Below are 6000 nucleotides of genomic sequence, written 5' to 3' on the forward strand. Positions count from 1 at the left end.
CAATGAGTGGCAAAAGTGGAGTCTGTTTTCCTAATATCTATATGAAAACTGGAAGATATCGTAGAAATAGCTGAACAATTGTGTCAATATTTTCATTACAATCTGAGGTTTTCCAAGTACAAAGTTATATATGGTAAAAATCACAATACATCTCTTAAAATCAAAATTATTTTATTGAGATTAATTTATGTATGAGACTATAAGCATGTGTGTACTGATATTCAGAAACATAGACAATAAAACAAATATATTTTCTTTTTTCTATAGGATAATTATGCTTGCAAACAAAACCACTCATTATAAACACCAGCCCACATAAATAAAAACATATTCAATCTCAAAAATTATTAGATTTTATAGAAAGAAAGTATTGAGATTCCTGAGCACTTTATTTTATTCACTAATAAGAAGGTGTGGATATGCTTAGGTAAAGAATTCTCCAGTCAGCCAGAGGACAATGTCAAATAAAAATAAAACTGGGAATTCCCTGGTGGTTCAGTGGTTGGGACTCTGCACTTCCACTGCAGAGGACAAGGGTTTGATCCCTTGTCGGGGAAGCCGCATGGCGCAGCCAAAAATAATAATAAATAAAAAGAAATACTAACACACCATTGTAAAGCAATTATACTCCAATAAAGATGTAAAAATAAAATAAAATAAAAATAAAAATAAATAAACTCTGGACATTAATAAGGAGAGACTTTATTGGAAAGGATTATTACAAGAAGGGGAAAGGGACTGTTGCAGCAGGAAGGAAGGAGGACTGGTGTCTATTGTAAAGATAAGAAAGCTCCAGCTGTGAGATCTAAGAGTGTCTCGGGGTTGGCAAAAAAGCGGTTTTCTTTCACAGAGAAGAGTAAAGGACTAGAGAGAACCAGGGGTGGAAAGTGAGATGAACAAGGTGAACCAGTGCAGGTGGCAGGCATGATGGGACAGTAGATCAGAGAACATGTTATCTTGGGCTCAGCCTGTTCCCAAAGGGGTTCTTTAAGGAGAGGCTGTATGCTGGACCAAGCTGAAGATGGGTTAAATTTCGACAGCCTGGAGAAAGGGGAGAAACTTAACTAAAGTGTGGTTAACAAGCGTTTTGCTGTAGTTGATCAGTGGGTGCAAATATTTCAGCTAATCATTTATGAGACAAAGAATGGAAATTTGGAGGGTCTTTGTGAACAAAGGGGGCGTCCATGAGTCCGAGGCTCAGAGTTCAACTCCTAGGAGCCAGTCAAAGGCAAGACCTGAAAACAGACCTCTTTTAGGAAGAGGTGTGCAGGGTGTGAGCACCCAGGCCTCCTAGGTTAACCATTTCCTGTACTAGCACATCGCCATATGCCTTCTAGCATGATAAGTTGAATACTTGTGTCTCCGTAGATGATTGTATGTTCTTTGAGGATGGAGCCATCTTTAACTCACTTGTGGATTTAGTCAGTCTCTATCACAATGCCTTGTCCAAGGTAGATGTCTAATTGAACTGATAAAGCTAACGGGCCTTGGGTAACTGAGGCTTTGGTTTACATCTAGTGATGTTTAATCATTTGTTCAGGAAACACAATTTTACTATAACGTTCTCCTTAGTTTTCCAGAGACCTGGTTTATTAAGAGTCTCAAAACTTTTTATAAAATTACTTTTGGACTTATGCAAGTGAAACTTTCTAAAACTACTTGCCTTTTATTTTAGTTGCATTAGAACATTTGATCACAGAAAGGAGACTGTTTTCCTTCTGTGGTTTTGGGATGAATTTAAGTGACATTCAGGGCATTATCAGCAAGACTTGAAGGCCAATTGAGATCAGAGAGATCTGAACAAAATGCACAGGAGGAAGAATCTTTGGGCCTCCCTTCCTATCAAGAAATAGTGTCTGTGCTCAAACAAACAAAATGCTAATCCACTGTTATTGTTGCAAGAATCGTTTGACCACTTAAGTTTTTCATTTCCTGAAATAATCCCCTCAGAAATGCCCCTTCAAAGCCTCATATCCAGTTTCACTTCTTTTCAGTTTTCCTATCTCCTTCTTATTTCTTCCCCTTCTGTCCTTTAGAATGGCTTTTCATTAAATACGTATCAACAATTATTTGTTTGACTTTGGAAGGTTCCCACTGCTTTGTTGAACTCTGTCCCATTTTCTACTTTACTCCCTGCTCTGCCTGTTTCTGGTACAGAAGGTTGCAGGAACTCCAGATTCTAGCATGATGCTCTGAGCACCAAAAAAACCCAGGTGCAAAGATTGTTTCACGGTAGATTGTGTTATGTCTGAGCTGAACCCCTGGCCCAGATCTTTATACACACACAGCCCTTCCTTCTCTGTCACATCGCAAACAGTAGCATGTGGCACAGATAACGTAGGAGCATACATTCTGTTTTCCTTCTTACAGAGGGAAGCAGAATGAATCAAGTCACCATTTGTTGAGAGAGAATAAAGATGGATGATACCACGAGGGCCTCTAGTTTTCAGTGCACTGGATTCTTCTCCATGGTCACGTATGCCATTTGTGAAGGTTACTCTTGCCTACTCTTTCAAACAACAGGACAGTTAATTTAAACCTAGCAACGTTTTTAGTGAAAAAGACAGTAGACCACATATTGACCTTTCATGAAACCCACAGAAATGTCTAATAAAGCTTCACCGAATTAGTTCACTTATTTCCTTCTTTCTTAATTTTTGACATCAGCATCTCCTTTTAATTTTTTTTTTTTTCGGTACGCGGGCCTCTCACCACTGTAGCCTCTCCCATTGCAGAGCACAGGCTCCGGACGCGCAGGCTCAGCAGCCATGGCTCATGGGCCCAGCCGCTCTGTGGCATGTGGGATCTTCCCGGACCGGGGCATGAACCCGTGTCCCCTGCATTGGCAGGTGAACTCTCAACCACTGTGCCACCAGGGAAGCCCCAGAAATATACTACTTTTAAAGTACAAAAATTCTAAATCCAGCAGAAGTACAGAGTTGAGTTTACATAACATATGTCATGGCTAATACACAACAAGATAAATGTTCACACTGGCTGTTTCATGCTTCAGCGAAAACCCTGGGCCCCATTCATGGCTCCTATAGAGGTTTCCATTCAACTCCAAGAGCTTCTAGTTTCTCCTCAGCTCCTATGGGATGAAGGCCTGATGTTAATCCCCCAATCAAATCATGTGAATTTGTTCTTCCTTCATGTAAATTTGCTGAAAACAGTGATCACAGTTTTAACCACCTGCCACTCAAAGCAGATGTAATGTATTACTTTTCATTAAAAATGTACCAATTACAATTGTTAAGATAGTAAATTTAATATTTTTTACCATAATAAAAAAATTCAAAAAATGTATCAGTTACAACAGAACTCCTATACATAGCTCTGAAAAAATAATAAGCTGCAACTTCTTATGCCCGTAACAGCCTCTTATTATCTAACTAAGCATTTCTTGACATTCCATCATAGGCCTTTCTAGACCCAGCATCCAACTCACAGAAAAGAAAGCCAAGAAAAGAAATCCAGCAGAATGTCTGGCATTCTGCTAGGTGTTCATTCCACAAACATTTATTTGGGACTGGACATGACACAAGGAAATGCAACAGAGAAAGACCAGTTCCTTGGCATTTTAGAATTTCCATTCTAACAAGGATTACAGATGACAAGCCATGATAAAAATACAGTATATATTGGGACTTCCCTGGTGACGCAGTGGTTAAGAATCCCCCTGCCAATGCAGGGGACACGGGTTTGATCCCTGGTATGGGAAGATCCCACATGCTGCAGAGCAACTAAGCCTGTGCACCACAACTACTGAGCCTGTGCTCTAGAGCCTGTGAGCCACAATTACTGAGCCCTCACGCACCACAGCTACTGAAGCCCGTGCGCCCTAGAGCCCGTGCTCTGCAACAAGAGAAGCCACCACAATGAGAAGCCCACGCACCGCAACAAAGAGTAGCTCCTGCTCGCCGCAACTAGAGAAAGCTGGCTCACAGCAACAAAGACCCAAAGCAGCCAAAATTTTTTTAAAAAAAGAGGGCTTCCCTAGTGGCGCAGTGGTTGAGAGTCCACCTGCCGATGCAGGGGACAAGAGTTCGTGTCCCGGTGCGGGAAGATCCCACATGCCACGTAGTGGCTGGGCCCGTGAGCCATGGTCGCTGGGCCTGCACGTCCAGAGCCTGTGCTCTGCAACAGGAGAGGCTGCAACAGTGAGAGGCCCATGTATGCAAAAAAAGAAAAAAAAAGCAATATAAAATAAATTTAATTGAACATATAACATCAGTGAAAACTGCCAGAAAAGCATAATTAAAAAGTAGAGTGAGAGTTAAAGAGTGATGGAAAGTATCCGTTTGGATCATGCTTAACCCCAGAGGTTCCAAGTTCCTCTTTAGGTAAATTTGCAAGTTTTTAAAGAAGTTGAATATTATCACTTGAAATGTTCCCTCACCATTTATTTACTCACTGGTCAATATAAACACGTAATTTTTGTACTAAGTAAGGAGGTTGTGACAAAGTCAGCTGTTGTCTACACCTCAGCAACTGAGACAGACTGAGCTAACCTGTCACCATCACAATGTTGACAAATGCCTCTACTGGGTGATGGTGAGAACAGGGTTGAAGAGTTAACTTTACTCCAAAGAGCGGAATTATTTACAAAACAGAAATAGACTCACAGACACAGAAAACAAACTTATGGTTACCAAAGGGGATAGCATGGTGGTGAGAGGGGAGGAGAGATAAATTAGGAGTTTGGGATTAACATATACCACTACCATATATAAAATAGATGACGAACAAGGACCTACTGTATAGTACAGGGAACTATCCTCAATAGCTTGCAATAACCTATAATGGAAAAGAGTCTGAAAAAGAATATATAGGGAATTCCCTGGAGGTCCAGTAGGACTCTGCATTCTCACTGCTGAGGGCCAGGGTTCAATCCCTGGTTGGGGAACTAAAATCTCACAAGCCAGGTGGCACAGCCAAAAATATTTTTTTAATAAAATAAAATTTAAAAAAATAAAAAGAATTAAAAAGAATATATATATATATACATATATATGTATAACTGAATCACTTTGCTGTATGCCTGAACCTAACGCAACATGGTAAATCAACTCTATGTCAACAAAAATTTTAAAACTAATTTTTTTTAAAAAAGAGCAGAAGTCTGATGGAAGCCAATATATCCCTATTCTTTGGACAGTTTTTCCTCTCATCCCCATGTTTCTCAGACTATGTATTTTTCCACTTTCAACTAAGATCTCAGTACATTCCACCCTGACGTTTTCTGACCTGTCTCCAGCTCTTGCTGCGCCCCCCCCACACCCCCATATTTACTTGCCCTTCAGGAGCCCATGGGTGGATGACTCGTAAGCACACTGTTGCCTGAGGCATGGAGCTTCCTCTTTTAGAATGTCAAGGGCAATACCATCATCCTCAGAACTCCCTGACTAATGAATATATAACATTTAAAAATAAATGAATTTATCCTTGGGAGAAAATAAATTTTCCAGACTCAACACTGGAGGTCTGGGTAAGCCCTTGAGTTGGAGGATAGACATCCACTAGCATCTGACTGAAGTCTGAGCCTCAACTTATGATTCTCGAAACAGAGGGCAGCCTTGGCATTAAGCTCCCCGGTGTTAATTCACCAACATTTTACTAATGACTCCTCCCTCTCTGTTTCTTGTTCAGGTCCATGTAAATCATTTGAGCATGGAAAAAAATTATGGCCCTAATTTTGCAGGTGAGAAAATTGAGATTCAGAGGTGTGAGGGGACCTAATCAAGGTATCAAAGAACAATAAGAAAAATAACAACAGCAACTAAAATTTACTAAGCATTTGCTCCATGTGCCAGACACACATTAAGTGCTCTACATATATTAACTTATTTAAGCTCCTCAACAGCCATATGAAGTAGGTATTGTTATTATCATTTCATTATTGAAGAATCTGGAACATGGAAAGAAGAATTAACTAGTTTAATGTCACAGAACTAGAAACGGGTAGAGCAGAATTCGTCCCAGTCAGATTAACTCCAGAGC

Source organism: Mesoplodon densirostris, chromosome 8 (assembly GCF_025265405.1).
Source record: "Mesoplodon densirostris isolate mMesDen1 chromosome 8, mMesDen1 primary haplotype, whole genome shotgun sequence".
Taxonomy (NCBI): domain Eukaryota; kingdom Metazoa; phylum Chordata; class Mammalia; order Artiodactyla; family Ziphiidae; genus Mesoplodon; species Mesoplodon densirostris.